General features: G+C 36.2%; 1 long non-coding RNA gene and 3 pseudogenes across 1 annotated transcript; 2 read left to right on the top strand and 2 right to left on the bottom strand.

Moving 5' to 3' along the window:
• The first annotated feature begins 391 nt into the window (after positions 1-391).
• LOC132639822 (F-box/kelch-repeat protein At3g23880-like) lies at positions 392-1,645 on the top strand (annotated as a pseudogene).
• Positions 1,646-5,348: 3,703 nt separating this feature from the next.
• Positions 5,349-8,270, bottom strand: LOC132642736 (uncharacterized). The gene is made up of 3 exons (XR_009583315.1): positions 7,752-8,270; positions 6,578-6,645; positions 5,349-5,660 (listed from the first exon to the last, which is right to left on the bottom strand). It is a non-coding gene; the product is annotated as an uncharacterized LOC132642736 (long non-coding RNA).
• A 601-nt stretch (positions 8,271-8,871) lies between these two features.
• On the top strand, positions 8,872-10,065 carry LOC132641585 (F-box/kelch-repeat protein At3g23880-like; annotated as a pseudogene).
• A 93-nt stretch (positions 10,066-10,158) lies between these two features.
• Positions 10,159-14,889, bottom strand: LOC132639821 (F-box/kelch-repeat protein At3g06240-like; annotated as a pseudogene).
• Positions 14,890-18,204: the final 3,315 nt, after the last annotated feature.

Genomic DNA, 18,204 nt, shown 5'->3' with positions numbered 1-18,204 from the left:
TCTCTCTTAAATCAGCATTTCGTATTAATAGTAGGACATTGAAGTAGAACTTATTGACCATAAACAAACGATATTCCTATTGGAAGCTCCTTGACGCTCCAAATTAAATAAAATTGAAAATACCGTTTATATAGTTATAAACAACGCGGAATACCAAAAATGCCGCTAATCAATTTAGTCATGGTAGTTCATCAAATATAAATATCACTATTATTTTTTCTAAAATAATGTCCTATAATTAAGTGAAACAGATGGACTGATGGAGTAGCAAGAAGTTTGAGAAAAAGACCCAAATCCACTGCGTGTCTGCTATCACTGAGAGTGTCTGCTATCTCTTACAACATAGCACAGACATCGGAACTGAACTCAGCTCTGATATTCCTATGAGATATCTCTTACAAAATATCTCTTACAACATATCAGGCTTTTAACATCATTCACTCCTACACAATTCTTTCATGCTATCACAAGATTTGCACTCCAACGTCCTTTACTACATTAATGGCTGATTCGATTTCGATAATCCCTGTTCTTCCCAGTGAGATCATCAAAGAGATTCTTTTAAAGCTGCCCCCGAATTCGTTGTTGAGATGCATGTGCGTTTCAAAATCTTGGCTTCAACTAATCTCTAGCCCTCATTTTGTAAAGACCCATCTGAAATTAACAGCTAATGACAAAGGATGCAGCTATCATAGAGTTTTATTTCGAGGCCTCGAAGGAAATTTTAAGTTTTGTTGTCTCCCTTCCTTGTTTTACAAAGAACAAAGCTATGAGCTACTTGACATGGATTCTCCCGTGGAAAACCCTACTTTTTCTGCTTACATTGTCGGTTCTACTAATGGATTGATTTGTCTGTTCAAGCAGAAGAGGGAGACATTTCTATGGAACCCCACCATTAGAAAGTCAAAGGAATTACCTAAGTTACAAGGTGATTTGACGTTGGGTTGCTCTTACTATTGCAAACATGGTTTTGGATATGATGAGTTACATGACGATTATAAAGTAGTATATATCGATTATTATGGTAATTCTTCCTATATCAACATTTACGACTGATTCTTGGAGAACAGTCAATGCGCTTCAAGACATCTTTCTAGTAAATTCTTCGGGTAAATTTGTCAATGGGAAGCTTTATTGGGCTTCATCTACTGGTATTGGTATTAACAATGTGTGCAACATCATTTCTCTTGATTTAGCAGACGAGACATGGGGAAAGTTGGAGCTTCCCAGTTGTGGAGAAGTCAATTCTCATGTCATACTGGGAGTTGTGGGCAGTGATCTTTCTCTGATTTATACTAGTCGTCTAGGCACTACTACTTCTGATGTGTGGATTATGAAGGATTGTGGAGTTAATGGATCTTGGACAAAATTGTTCACCATCAAATATCCTCAATCTGATGGGCTATATATGTGTTCACCCATTTTCACATTTTCTATACATTTTCACGAGTCAAATAAGGGTGAATTTTTACTTTTTCTTCCCCCATTAATCATGATATATGATTGTTCAACCGGACAACTAGAGCACGCTGATGATGTTAAGGGATGCCCTGCAAAAATCTATGTAGAAAGCCTTGTTAATCCCCTAACGATATCTGGCCAGGGACGTCGTAGCCTTGAAGCCTCACAATCACTTAGCAGATAACTTGTAAGAGTTCTGCTTAGTTTAGCTGGTATGCTCTTTTTGCATTTCTTTTTTTTTCAACATAGGACAAGACATTGAATATATTTTTTCCTGATACGCTAACAAAACATTATATATATATATATGAAAATCCATTCATCATAGTTGCTTGTATAGCTTGTAGTTCTTGTAAGTGTTTCTCCTTTTTATTAGATCATAGTTCATGAAACAAAAATTTATTAGAATATAAAATTTTGTGGACCAAAGGTCGTGCTATACTCATCGCCGCTAAGTGTTGCAGTTCGTGCTATACTCATTAGCTGCTAAGTGTTGCAGTTAGAGCCCTTTTTGTACCTTTTATCCCATGCCTTTCTGTGTCAAATCAATGGCTAAATCCCTTTTTACACAATAAATTTTTTAAGTCTCAAAAAATAAAAAGATTTGTGGAGCATCACAACTTTAGCAGAAAGTTAAAGCTGTGATGGTGCTGAAATTTGTCCTCCTCAACAGTTTGGACATTGTAAATCATTTCAAGGATCCTTGAAAATTACTCTTGATACTCCAGCTCTTCCTTGTTCTGTTCATAGTGCCTCTTTGTTTTCGGCCTGATAATCTTGTTCTCTTCCACTGTCTGATGATGCTTTTCACTCACTAGAGTAAGAGTCTCTTAAAAAGCTTTAGCTTTCTTTTGGCTCGTAGCTGCTTCGTTCTCGAACCATAAGAGCTGTCGGTTATCCTCCGACATCTGCATCGCCAGATTCCCAACAGTTTAATTATACGACGTCATCTCGAATTTCAACCTTGATTTCCCATGTAAATGCTGGTTGAAGTTGTCTGTGTATCATTTCTCTGCCATGTAACCATAAAGCTTAAATATCCCCCCAGGATAAATGTGAACCGCATTGCGTTCCAACGCGTCTCTCTCTTCCTTTTTGAGAAAAATGCTCACTGATGCCACAATGGCCTCATGGACCATATGAATGTCAAACAGCCTGACAGCAGCATAATAGCTGAAATAGTCGTGCAGCTCCTGATTTCCCATTCCAATCAACTTGTCATTAACATTTTTCTCTTTGTATAATTTAACCCTTGATCCACCTTTCGTTTTTGTGTCGAACACCAATGAGTGCAACCCTGTAAACCACAGAATTGCACCCGGACCACCTTTGCAGGCAGGGCAGTGCCACTGTCTTTTAGGATCATTAATCTCAATAACAGTCAAACTGTCGAGACATTCAAAAAGTTTCTTGAACCAACAAATTTTCTTTCGCGCCTCGCTAACTCATTTCATTCACATCTGAGTGATCATCACAGTCGTCATCACTCTGATATTCATCTTCATCACTGTCATCATCAGGCAAATCCAATTCATCAGACTCGCATGCCTTAACATCATCTGTGACGGGGGAATTAGAGGAGTATTGTTGCTCAATCCCAATTTCCGAACTATGACCCAAGTACTATTCTTGTTTCTACAAGATTCTGAAATGGGATTCTGAGGAACCCATTGCTTCTTCCCAGCACCTAAAAATATCTGGATGACAGTCCAAGTAAAGGAAAAAGCTTCCAAAACTGCGTTTCTAAAATACCCAGTTACAACACCTACACATGCCTGATTGATATTTCTCAATCTCCAACACCTACATTTATCTCATCAACAGTACTTGTTTCAGAGATAGCTTTTTGCTTTGTTGATTTATTATAAAACTTTCCAATCCCTTTATTGCTGGAACTCATATTTGGATGAAATCAAAATGACGGTACAAATCAGCCTTGCTGGTCTCACTACTTCCTCTTATATAACTCTTTGGGTGTATCACTCTTAAACAAATTAACTAATCCCCTCAACTACTTGAAAACTTAATTCACAAGACCACAAATAGTAAATTATGTAGAATTAAGAAAGGGAATGTTATAAGATTTTGTAAACCTAAAGCTAGCGTTTAGTCTACTCTATGTTTTCATAACGATAATATACGGATCAGAGGCAAAAAAAAAGAAAACAATATATGTATAATACATTAGAAAGGATTCCCATAAAACATTAGTCTTTTAATTGATTTTTTCTTTTCATGACGCACAAATTATGTAAACTTTTAAAATTTCCTTTTTATTTTCTCACTTCTTTGACTCCTATAAAAGTAACCTATTTTCACCGAATTAAGATTTATTTTTGTTCAACAACCATATCTGTTGAGAAATATTGTATTATCTCGCTTTCATATTTAGTGTAAATCTATGTGAATTCCATTTTCTTTTCTTTAGAGTTTTACCTGATGTATTAGTTCACATCTTCCTAATTAATTTAGTTCAAGAAAGATTAGTGATTATAGTGTCGTGAATACAATAGAGACAATAACAACTTTGATTCGGTTTCAATCTTAAACAATGGTAATTGAAAAGAAAAAATGTACAACAACAACATACCCAGTGTAATCCCACAAGTGGGATTGGGAAGGTAGAGTGTGTGCAGACCTTACCCCTACCTTTGTGGGGTCGAGAGATTGTTTCCGATAGACCTTCGGCTCAAAAGAAGTGTAGTCAAAACAGGATTGAAAGGAAAATAATGACAACAGAACATCAAAATAAACAGAACAAATGAAGCAACAAGAGTAGTAAAAATTGAAGAACAAGATAATACACGAATATTAAATAATACTACCAAACCCGAGGAAAATGAGAAGAGGAGACTAGCCTCTGCCTCCCCACATAAAAGTAGCTCAACACTCGACTACCTACTACACTTATACCCTAATCTTCGACCTCCATACCTTCCTATCTAGGGCCATATCCTCAGTAAGCTGAAGATAAGTCATGTCCCGTTTATCTGCTTTTGACTAACTTTTCTTGATTGTTCAATGCGGCTACATGAAGAGCATTTTGGCCGCTGCTGTTATGCATTTCCCAGAAATCTTGGCAGTGCGTTAATAGCTCATTTATCATGTTTTCATCACCTTCACTGGCTGCAATGTGAATTGCAGTCGTCCAGTCATTTTCACTGCCTGCTGGAAGGTAGGCTAAGAATTTCTTCCACATAACAATATTAAGGTAGGGTATGGGGATTTAACCGAGTAGGGATAAATATGATTTTATTTAGAGTACAGGGGTAAATATGACCCTAAAGATGGATGACAAGGGCAAATATGTTGAAAAAATATAACGAAGGGCAAATATAACTTATTTGTGTGAGTACAAAGGCAAATCTGACTCTTTCCGTATTTATTGCACTTTAAAATAGTTTGAAGGGGTGGGGGGAAGGGGTAATAGAACTTTCGAAAAGGAAAGGTGTGTTCCTCTAACTTCAGGTATAGCTGAGCGGTACTTACGCCTTTTTCTTTAAAAAGATGATATTTCTGTTGCAAAGTCCCCGACGCTCCAAGTTAAATAGAACTGAAAATACCGTTTATATAGTTATAAGAAAAGTGGCATACCAAAAAGGTTGCTAATCAATTTAATCATGGAATTGTCACGACCCAACCCCGTAGGCCGTGACTAGTGCCCGATCTGGGCACCCGAACCCATCTATCAAATATTATCTCAAATTCTATCAACTCATTCTAGTATATGGCGGAAGCCGACAAGGCTTTATTTCAAATTTAGGTAATTTCCAGAAAAATTTCGGCAGAGTTTCCTTTGTTTTACGGACTATCCAATATACCGTGCACGTAGAAAATACCAACAAAAGCCACACAGGGCTAACCAAGCAATATATAAACATATGCGGACCGGCCGCCTCGGCGTATAGGATCGCCCAAACAACATATGCGGACCGGCCGCCTCGGCGTATGGGATCGCCCAAACGACATGTACATACATCCATACAGAAAGACCCTAACCCACAAACATGTCCACAGACCTCTAAACAGACCGACAGAATCATATGACGGGACAGGGCCCCGCCGTACCCATGAACGAATATATACAAATGCACTAATAAATATATATACCAAAAGTATAAGCTCCGGAAAGAGAGGAGCACTCCGCATAGCAGAAAGGGTGTCCTAAACAGGTGGATCACCAGGCTGTGCGTCTGTACCTGCGGGCATGAAACGCAGCCCCCGGAGAAGAGGGTCAGTACGAAATATGTACTGAGTATGCAAAGCAGAAGGTACAGAAATAAATCTGAATAATAATCGAATCAGATATATAGAAAATAATACATATCAAAATGTTTATTTCCAAAGTATAAATTATACATAGGGCACTGGAAAATGTGGTCGCCCGCCTGTCGATGGCGCCACAACACAGCATAACACCAGAAAGTTTCAAATCTCCGAATCCCCGTCACACATCACAACACAGCATAACGCCAAACACAGCATAACGCCAAACATAAGTGGAACCCGGCCCTCGAGCGAGGAGCACGGTGAACCATAAACACAACATAACACCAGAATGTATCAAAAAGCGCACGACAACAGAACCGGCCCGGGAACCGGCGAACGATATCATAGTAGGCACGAGCGGAGTAGTGAGGAATCATATGCATAAAATCATTATTATAAATCCGAAGGATAAGTAAAAAAGTCATATTCGAAATCGGAATGATAATTATCACTTTTTGATTCAAAGTTGTCGAATTTACATAAAGGGCGTCGCGGGACCCACGGACGAGTATAGACCCGAACTGAGCCCGCCTATGAAAAACAGACCCATTATACATCAAGCAAACTCCTATAAAAATTATTGGAGCGATCCGAGCCTCTATGCGAAAAATATGGCATTCAGAGATTACAAAATTCCTTAAAGTGAACATTTTCTATGCGAATTTCGGAAAGCGATTACTTCAAATACATCATGGTTCATATTTCATAAAAACATACATAAGAGTGCCAAAGAATATATATATGGATCATAACATGCTCGGATCTCGAATTTGGAATTCCCTTAAAGCTCTAATCTAGCCTATGTGAAACTAAGGCATGCCAAAAGAAGGAAGGTTGCTTTACATACCTCGTACGCACTTCCAAAATAGCCAATCTAAAGTAAATTTCCAATCCACGCCTCGGGCTCCCCAAGGTCTACAAATACGCCAACGAATACCAAACATTAGTTAAGGGCACTTGAGCCATTCTTTCCAACTAATCATTAAATTCTACAGAAAATTCGGCAGCACTTCCCCTATAAATAGGCCATCCCGAGAATTTATCTCGCTCAAAATCAACAACAACAACCACAATAACCAACCTAGCAACATCAATAATCAATTCGAAAGGCAAAACAACAGTAATAGCTCTCTTTTACATCTTTCAACAACTTTCCAAATATTCGTTTCAACGGCTTACTTTCAAGCCACAATATCGTTCGTACATTCGATTATTAACCCAAATCCATACTAACAACATTCAAGAACATTCTAAACAATTCACATAATTTTTCCAACAAGCCAAGAATTTTTCTCTATGTTGCCCGAAAACAGTCCCCTTAGCCGAGCAACCCCTTTTTTTTCACTTTCCTCATTTTCAAGTCATGTTTTGTATCACAATCCACAATAGAACGATATGATTTTCATAAAATATACAACTTACGTCAAACGCACAACTAACCTCAAAACAGCCCACAAATTCTCAACATCAATCTTGAGTTATTAATTGCTCATTTCCAACTAAAATTCATAACAACGACAACTAAAACGTTAAGCGATACTAATGCGATCTTCGACATATTATACGACCCACATTCGTCCACACTACACATACATACATATTAATGGTTCTCATATATAAGGATTGCATTCAATGCACAAAGTTCTCCAAATCAGTCCGCACATTTACCATATCAATTTCGGGGTATTTAACTCTCATTTCCAACACAAAAGTCATCACAACAACCATTTCGACGCTAAGCGATATTAATTCATTCTTTGCTACAAATTGGAGGCCATATACATGGCTACATACCCACCTATATACATACATCGATAGTTCTCATTCATTTCTTCACCCTACAACAATCAACATACTAAATAGAGTTAATTCTTCACTTAGTCACAACACCCATTTACACAACTTCACACACCATACACGACCCAACTTCCAACATACTACATTTCATGATTTTTCATCCATATTGACATACTATAATATGCATACAACATTTATAACTCAAAAACAAGATTAGATCTCACCTTTCTTCTTCAATCCACCAATAGGCTAGGGTTTGCAAATCTCTTAAATGAAAGACTTGATCACTCCAACAATGCTTCCAAGTTACTTAGGGACCTCTAATTAGTTGATTTGTACCCAAGAAATATTTTTAGAGGGGCTTGATTTGGATTTGGTTTTCCATGGTCTTGGCCGTGAGCCATGGTTTTGGTTCCTCAACTTCTTGCTTTATTTTCTAAGTGTGGGAATGTGAAATGAGAGAAAGATGACTAAGTGGTCATCTTTTAAGTCCCCTTAAAATATCTCTTATTGTCTTTGGGCCCACACATGTGTTGGACCAATTAAAATTGGCCACAACAATGTGTGGGGACCACTTCAATCCACACATCTTCCTTTTTTTTTTTTTTTTTTTATGCAAGAGTTTTAATTTCCAAATTTATGAATTATGGTCCCAATTTTTCCTAAGTGTTCAAGCTAACAATTTCATACACAACTTATGTCTCAAAATAAAATCAAAGGTCAAAAGTCCTGACTTCAAATCCCGGAATAGTCTTGGCCTTAATTTATCATAGTTAATCCGGGTTGTCCCAATGTATAAAAATACGGGACGTAACAGGAATACTCAAAAAGCCTCATCAAATAACAAAATTATTACTAGTCCCTCTGTCCCAATTTATCTGATACACTTTTATTTTTATTCTGTACCAAAAAAAATAATATATTTCTATATTTAGAAATAATTTAACTTAAAACTTCTCCTTTTACCCTTAATGAAATTATTTACAACCACACAAATATCTATAACTTGTTTTAGACCACAAGTTTCAAAAATCTTCCTTTGTTTCTTAAACTTCGTGTGGGACGGAGGGAGTAGTATTTAACAAAAATATCCTAGAATTAATAAGTGAAACCGACGGAATACCAAAAATTTGAGAAAAGGACCCAAATCCTTGTTGGACACATACCTGACTTAACCTGATACTTGGAATGCGGTCCCTATATTGAGAAAAGAACATTCATTCGGTGTCTGCTCTCTTACAACAATTTCAGAGACATCGGAACTGAACCTTTGGATATTCCTATTATTTTTTCCTTTAGTTCTTTTGAGGATTGGGTTAATCAGACTTTTAACTCCTTTCATGCTATCACAAGATTTTCACTCCAACAAGTGATTCGATAGTCCTTGTTCTTCCCAGGGAAATCATCACAGAAATCCTCTTAAAGCTTCCCCCCAAGTCGTTGTTGAAATTCATGTGTGTTTCAAAATCATGGCTTCAACATATCTCTAGCCCTGAATTTGTGAAAACCCATCTGAAATTAAACGAAAGATGTAGCCATCATAAAGTTCTATTTCGTGGCCTCGAAAGAAATTTCAAGCTTTGTAGTCTCCCTTCCTTGTTTTACAAAGAACAAAGCACTGAGCTACTGGACATGGATTCTCCCATTGAAAACCCCTCTTTTTATAATTGTATTGTTGGTTTCACCAATGGATTGACTTGTCTGGTAATCAGAAATTGGAGACATTTTTATGAAACCCAACATATAGAAATTTAAAGGAATTTCCTAATTTAGAAGTTAAGTTGACGTGGGAATCTTCCTCTTTCTGTAGCAGATATGGTTTTGGATATCATGAGTCACGTGACGATTATAAACTAGTAGTTATCGATTATAAAAGTAAAATTTTCAGTCTGAGGACCGTGGTCTACATTTACAGTTTGAGGACTGATTCTTGGAGAACAGTGGATGAGCTTCAGGGCATCTTTCTAGCAAATTATTCAGGTAAATTTATCAATGGAAAGCTTTATTAGGTTTCTTCTATTGTTATTGGTAACTACATTGTCTGCAACGTCATTTCTTTTGATTTAGCAGACGAGACATGGGGAAAGTTGGAGCTTCCTAGTTGTGGAGAAGTTGATTCTTATTTTAAACTGGGAGTTGTGGGAAGTGATCTTTATCTGCTTTATACCAGGCGTCTAGGTGCTACTGCCTCTAATGTGTGGATTCTAAAGGATCGTGTACTTAATGTATCTTCGTGGACTTAATGTATCTTGGACAAAGATGTTCTCCATTGAATATCCTCTAAATTTTGCGCTACATGTGTGTTCTCCACCCCTTCATACATTCTCTATACATATTTTAGTGTCAAATAATGGTGAAATTTTACTTTTGCTTCCCCAAGTTACCATGATATGTGATGGTTCAACCAGACAACTAGCGGCTGCAGATCAATTTGAGGAATGCACTGCTGTAGAAATCTATGTAGGAAGCCTAGTTGATCCTCCATTGATAGCTGACCAGGGATGTCGTAACCACGAAACCTCACAATCACTTCGATGATAACTTGTAAGAGTTTTGCTTATTTTAACTGGTATGCTCTTTTTGCACATCTTCTATTTTTTGTCAAATATAGGACAAGATATTGACTATAATTTAACGCAGCCTTAGAGGATATTTGATGGAGAACATCTTTGTCCAAGATACATTAACTCCACAATCCTTCATAATCCACACATCAGAGGTAGTAGTACCTAGACAACTAGTATAAAGCAGAGAAAGATCACTTCCCACGACTCACAATTTGAAATGAGAATCAACTTCTCCACAACTGTGAAGCTCCAACTTTCCCCATGTCTCGTATGTTAAATCAAAAGAAGTGACATTGCACACAATGTAGTTACCAATATCAATAGACGAAACCCAATAAAGCTTCCCATTTGATAAATTTACCTGAATAATTTGCTAGAAAGATGCCCTGAAGCTCATCTATTGTTCTCCAAGAATCAGTCCTCAAACTGTAAATGTTGACCACGATCCTCAGACTGAAAAATTTACCTTTATAATCGATAACTACTAGTTTATAATCATCATGTGACCCATCATATCCAAAACCATATCTGCTACAGAAAGAAGAAGAATCCCATGTCAACTTAACTTTCTATATGTTGGGTCCCATAAAAATGTCTCCAATTTCTGATCTACCAGACAAATTAATCCATTGGCGGAACCAACAATACAATTATAAAAGGAGGGATTTTCAATGGGAGAATCCGTGTCAAGTAGCTCAGTGCTTTGTTCTTTGTAAAACAAGGAAGGGAAACGATAAAGCTTGAAATTTCTTTTGAGGCCTCGAAATAGAACGTTATGACGGCTGCATTCTTCGTTTAATTTCAGATGGGTTTTCATAAATTCAGGGCTTGATATTAGTTGAAGCCATGATTTTTGAACACACATGAATTTCAATAACGAATTCAGGGGAAGCTCTAAGAGGATTTCACTGGGAAGAGCAGTGCATCTTTGTTTTCAGCCTAATAATCTCGTTCTCTTCCATTGTCTGACGGTGCTTTTCACTCACCAGAGTGAGAGCCTCTTCAAGAGCTTTATCTTTCTTTTGGTTCTTAGCTGCTTTGTTCTTGAACAATACGAGCTGTTGATTATCCTCTGACATCTGCATTGCCTGATTCCAAGCAGTTTCATTATACGACGTCAACCTTGATTTCCCATGTGAATGCCAATTGAAGTTGTTCATGTCTCATTTCTCTGCCATGTAACCACACGTCTCTATCTCTTCCTTTTTCAGAAAATTGCTCACTGAGAAGCAGAGCCTCCATGTATCCCCCGACAGTGGCCTCAAAAACCAATACAATGATGCCACGATGGCCTTGTGGACCATATGAATGTCGAACAGCCTTCACAGCAGCATAAGAGCTGAAATAAATTAATCCCCTCAACTACTTCAAATTTAGTTCACAAGACCACAGATTAATTATGTAGAATTAAGAAAAGGAAGGTTATAAGATTTTGTAATTCTAAAGCCAACGTTTAGTGTACGCTGCGTTTTCATGACGGTAATATACAGTTCAGAGGCAAAAAAGAAAACAATATGTATAATAAAATAGAAAGGATTCCATAAAACATTAGTCTTTTAATTGATTTTTTCCTTTCACGACGCACAAATTATGTAAACTTTTAAGATTTTATTTTAATTTTCTCACTTCTTTGACTCCTATAAAAGTAACATATTTTCACCTAATAAAAATTTATATTTTCCTTCAACAACCATATCTATTAAGAAATATTGTATTATCATATATTTACTTTCCTATTTAGTGTAAATCTATGTGAATTCCATTATGTTTTCTTTAGGGGTCATTTGATGGGGAAACAAGTTATCCCAAGATCACTTATCCTGGGGTTAGTTATAGCGAAATTAGTTAATCTACCCTCCCACAGGGATAAAATAACATTACAATCCCGAGATAACTAATCCTGGGATTAGTTATACCACGACTTTATCCTAACCAAACGTGGATAAACTCATCTCAAATTTAATCCCAGGATTATTTCTCCCTTATCACTCGTACCAAACGAGCCCTTAGAATTTTACCTTATGTGTTATTATTATTATTATTATTATTATTATTATTATTATTATTATTATTATTATTATTTTGGTTCAAGCAAATCCACTAAGCGAGGTGCCTAGGGCTAGTTTTTTTTATATATATAATAAAAGCAAAACGCAAAGGAAAAGTACAAGAAAGGGGGTTAAGCCTTACCTTACTAATCCTATTGAGGCGTAAAAAAACTCTACTAAGTAACATGCATGTAAAAAATAAGAAGAAGAAAGCAAAAAAAATACTATGATAATCACAAAGTTTATAACACATTCTATGACGATATTACAACTGATAATACTTAAATAGTGAAATATTAAAATAAGCAAGAATATAGAATCAGACCCTTGTCTTTTTGGAATTGTGAATTCTTCAAGGAGATGTAGCTCGATAAAATCTGATTCTTCACCTTGTCTTCTTCTTCCAACAGCTTCAAAATCTCTTGATGCTTCATCAGATCTTCTTGGATCTATTGGACCTTGTCGATGTAGTTTAACCTTGTCTCCTTCTGTTTTGCCACTCTCATTGGCAGTTGCCTTAGAACAACCTCCTTAGACATTTTACCATCTCAACTATGTTTTCTTCCATGAGTCTTCTTTGTCTTGAATCCACTCCTTTGTTGCCTATGTGAAAGATCTCCATCCCTAGCCACCTTAGCAAAGCATTCATATAATATTTCATTATCGATCTTCTTCATCAAATGTGTCAAAGCCCAAAGCACCATCAAAAGCTTCCAAAGGATCTTCCAATAAAGCCTGATGTATTAGTTCACATCTTCGTAATTGGTTTACTTCAAGAGACATTAGTGATTACAGTGCCACGAATACAACAAAGACAATAACAACTTTTATTCAACTTCAATCTTAAACATTGGTAATTGAAACAAGCAAATTTATACGACAATATACCTAGTGTAATCCCACAAGTGGGATCTGGGGAGGGTAGTGTGTATACCTTATCCCTACCTTTGTGGGGTAGATGAGTTGTTTCGGATAGACCATTGGCTCAAAAGACTATAGTCAAAGCAGGATTGAAAGGAAATTAACAACAACAGAATAGCAAAATAAACACAACAAAAGAAGCAACAAGAGTAGTAAGAATTGAAGAACAAGATAATACCTGATTACTAAATAATACTACCAAACACAGGAAAATGAGAAGAGGAGACTAGCCCCTGCCTCTCCCACATAAAAGTAGGGCAACACTTGGCTACCTATTACTCTTCTACCCTAATCTTCGACCTCCATATCTTCCTATCTAGGGTCACGTCCTCAATAAGCTGAAGATGAGCCACGTCCTGTCTATCTGCTTTTGTCTAGATAGTTGGGCTGATTTGATTGTGATAGTGGTGGAGCCATACCTTTGGTGAATTATTATGATATACTTTTAACTTATACCCAATTGAAAAGAACATAATTGTTTTTGTATATATGGAAATGTCGGTGAACTAAGAGTTGATATAGCTAGAGTTTACTCGCCTTACTATGAAAAATCCCCAAATATAATTACTGAGTAAGAAAAGGAAAGTAACGGAGAGGAAAAACGAATGTAGAGAGATGTTATAAGCGGAATGTTCGAGAGAAAATTATAGGGCAAAACAAAGCCTATATTGTCCTTAAATGGGTTGAGTGGACATGGCCCACAACTTTAATTTCCTTTTTGTCCATCAAATGTATTTTGTGGCCGCAATCCGTTAAGGTCCCTAGTCTTGGATCGAGTCGTTGGACGGTTAACTGGAAATTCAGGCCCAACACTTAGGTCTAAGCCCTTGTTCTTGTTCCTTAACTTGCCTATGATAGTTGATTTTTGAAATTCATTCAGGGAATTGCAGATCTGGGAACTTGTTTGAGAAAGTTCCGAATCTGTGTGACTTGATAAAATCCAACTGAATCCTACACTGCTAGGCATACTCTTGACAACGTCTTGGCGGAATTATTATTTTTTCTTTATCAAATAAGCTTTTATCAAAAGGCATCCAGAGGATGAAAATCTGTACATTATTCATGATATACTTTTGACTTATAACTAGAAAAAGAACAAAACTGAGGTGTATAAATGGAAATTGTGGTGAGTTAGAGTTGATACAACTAGAGCTGGCTTGCCGTACTATGACCATGCTCCAAATCTAATAACTACCCATGTGGAGGCTCATAATTAATTGTGTGTGGTTTAGCTTTATAATTGCCTGCTGTTTACTTTTGTTGTTTATTTGCCTTTAGTTTTTGTTTCATAATAAACGTAATGCTGCTTAGAATTTAGAAGTGGGTTAAGGACTTGAGCTGAATGTATCTGTTTGTTTTCTTTGCTAACCACTTTATTAAAACATCCTTTGACATTGAGAAATGATTCACTAGCATCTGCGCTGTTGCTTTTGTTTAAGCTAGGTGGCTATTTTTGTAGGTGGATAGAATGTGAAGAGGACCCGATAGTGTTGATTATTTGAATAAAACATGTCTAAATGAAGTAAATAGAAATCAAGGATTCATATAACCAATCCCGACTAACTTGTAAACAAGGATACCTCAGAGGAAACAGGTCCACTGAAAACCTACAAATAGTATATTCGATTCTTAAGAAATGAACAGAGGCTTCCTTGTGGATTCTTCCCCCCATTTTCAGAGGGAACGAGTATTATTAGCTCTTCCTGTAAATTAAGCTCCATGCCTTTGTCAGATTCGTCCAGAGAATTACCATGCCTCGGTAAAGAATTGCTTGTATTGTTTCCCTGATAGTTGGGCTGATTTGATTGTGAAAGTGGTGGAGCCATACCTTTGGTGAATTATTCATGATATACTTTTAAGAAAACAGGAGTTGATACAGCTAGAGTTTTCTTGCCTTACTAAGAAAAAGCTCCAGATCTAACAACTACCAATGTGGAGCCTCATAATAAATTTTTTGTCGTTTATTTTTGTTTTTTATTTATTTGCTTTTAGTTTTTCCTTCATAACAACCCACTACAAGTAGAACTGAAGTTTTAACCTCATAGTCTTTAGATGTCAGTTAAGGACATGAGGTGAATGTATTTGTTCATTTTCATCGCATACAAGTTGATTAAAACATCCTTTGACATTGGGTTTGCGCTTTTGCTTTTGCTTTTGCTTTAACTAGGTGGCTCTTTTGTAATGCTATACTGTATTTGCTTTTCATGTGAAAAATTGGTGAGATGCAATCTCAACTCGATCGTTTTGTGCTGTTCAATTTCAGGAAGTGGAAGTTAATACTAAACACCAATCCGTACTTGCTGACTGCATGGATTTGAAACAATGAAGCCTTGCCATTTCTGTGTTTTTGATTTTCTATTGTGATAGATACATTAATGTTCTTTCGTTGTATACCGATGTTGAACAATGTTCTGTTTCGTTTGGTCCATCACATCTGTTATGTTTAGTATCAGACTGATATTTCCGTCTGCTTACTACATTTACCATCATCATCTTTGCTATAAACCTGAATCCTGACTAGCATGTACCAAATTTTCATCTTTGTCCCAGTTGGATCGAGTCCTGACTGGATGGCTCCGGATTCCTCCTTATCTTTATTTCACCGTCTTTCTTACTTTCAGACAACTTATGATGTATTAGACTCTTATTACTCTCAGTTGGTCCTTATATTATGGCAACATTTGATTTTGGAGGTTTAATTGTAATTTATTAAGACTTATGAAATGACTTGTATGCTTTATTTCTGCACTTAGATTTCATTTTAATTATGGCTATGTTGGCTTACTAGTACGGTAGGACTAGTGCCATCATGACTTGAGATTTTGGGTCTTGACATATACAGATCGAATTACAATAGCAAGTCCTAAAAAATTACAAATAGCAAAAATCCTATAAAACTGAAATAAATTTTATGCAAATTTTTAAATAAATTTAGATCATAGTCAATAGACTCAAAAGTGAAGTGAAGAATTTATTTTCAAGTTTTAAATTAGGAGACAAATAAAAATTCAACGAATGTGGTAATGGAACCTTCACGGTGACAAAAAAAAAAAAAAAAAATCACGTGAAGAGATTCTAACGTGTATCCGGTTACATATTTTTATTCACATGTTTCCTATAGCATTTCTAGATATATCTTTTAAAAAAAAAAAAATCTTTTGGCTTAATTCTTTGTATTGATGTTATTGGTTTAATGTGGAGACGAATAGCTGAAATTATGCATGGAAGAATGCTATATACACACACCCACACACAATTGGTGAAAGGATTAGTAGACCACATCAATTTATATACAAATCTGGACCAGTCTCCGACTGGAAAAAATATCTTTGTACATTTTTTTGCAATTAGTAATTCAAACAAATACTTTTTGAACATGATTGTTAAAGATTATTGCTTTTGAATACAAATATTAAAATAATTGATGATAGAGGACTACGTGCAACGCACGTCTAGAAACTAGTACTACCAAACACGGGGAAAATGAGAAGAGACTAGCCTCTGCCTCCCTCACATAAAAGTAGGGCAACACTTGACTACTTACTATCCTTCTATCCTAATCTTCGACCTCCATACCTTCCTATCTAGGGTCATGTCCTCAGTAAGTCGAAGATGAGTCATGTTCCGTTTATCTGCTTTTGTCTAGATAGTTGGGCTGATTTGATTGTGACAGTGGTGGATGGATCTTTGGTGAATTATTCATGATATACTTTTATTTATAACCAATATTAAAAAGAACAAAATTGTATTTGTATATACAGAATTGTCGGTGAGTTATGATTTGATACAGCTAGAGTTTACTCGCCTTACTATGAAAATGCCCCAATCTGATTATTGAGCAAGAAAAGCAAAGTAACAAAGAGGAAAAACGAATGTAGAGAGATCTTAACGGAAAATTCGAGAGAGAAAATTCTAGGGGAAAACAAAGCCTATATTGTCCTTAAATGGGTTGAGTGGACTTGGCCCACAAATTTAATTTCCTTTTTAAGTCCATCAAATGTATTTCGTGGCTGCAACCTGTTAAGGTCCCTAATCTTGGATCGAGTCGCTTGACGGTTATCTGGAAAGAACCCAACACTTTGGTCTAAGCCCTTGTTCTTGTTCCTTCACTTGTCTATGATTGCTGAATTTTGCATTTCATTCGGGGAATTGTAGATCTGGGAACTTGTTTGATAAAGTTCCAAATCTTTGTGACTTGATAAAATCAAACTTATTTTACGAATAATGTCAACTCTATTATATAGATCGAGTTACAGTAGCAAGTCCTAACAAATTAGAAATAGGAAAAATCCTACAAAACTGAAATAAATTTTATGTAAAATTTTAAATAAATTTGGATCTTATTCAACAGACTCAAAAGTGGAGTGATGGATTTGTTTTCAAGTTTTAAATTAGGAAACAAATAAAAATTCAACGAATATGGTAATGGAATCTTCATAGTGACAGAAAACGCGTGAAGAGATTCTACCTCCTAAGAATCAATATTTGTTCAAATACTAAGGAAATTACCGCTCTGACATATATCCGATTACATATTTTTATTCACATGTTTCCTATAGTGTTTCTAGATAAATCTTCTTCTTTTTTAAATCTTTTGGCTTAGTTCCTTGTATTGATGTTATTTGGTTTAATGTGGAGATGGATAGCTGAAATTATGCATGGAAGAATGCTACATACACACACTCACACACAATGGGTGAAAGGTGTAGGAGATCACATTAATTTATATACAAATCTGGAACTGTCTGTCGACTGAAAAAAAAAATCTTTTTACATTTTTGTGCAATTAATAATTCAAACAAATACTTTTTGAACATGATTGTTAAAGATTACTGCTTTTGAATACAAATATTATAATAATTAACGATGGAGGACTATGTGCAACGCACGTACCCAGAAACTAGTACTACCAAACACGGGGAAAATGAGAAGAGGAGACTAGCCTCTGCCTCTCCCACATAAAAGTAGAGCAACACTCGACTATCTACTATCCTTCTACCCTAATCTTCGACCGCCATACATTCCTATCTAGGGTCATGTCCTCATCAAGCTGAAGCCGAGCCATATCCCGTTTATCTGCTTTTGTCTAGATAGTTGGGCTGATTTGATTGTGACAGGGGTGGATCCATACCTTGGGTGAA

This window comes from Lycium barbarum, chromosome 5, assembly GCF_019175385.1.
Source record: "Lycium barbarum isolate Lr01 chromosome 5, ASM1917538v2, whole genome shotgun sequence".
NCBI classification, from domain to species: domain Eukaryota; kingdom Viridiplantae; phylum Streptophyta; class Magnoliopsida; order Solanales; family Solanaceae; genus Lycium; species Lycium barbarum.
This window is presented reverse-complemented; position numbering and strand designations above follow the sequence as displayed.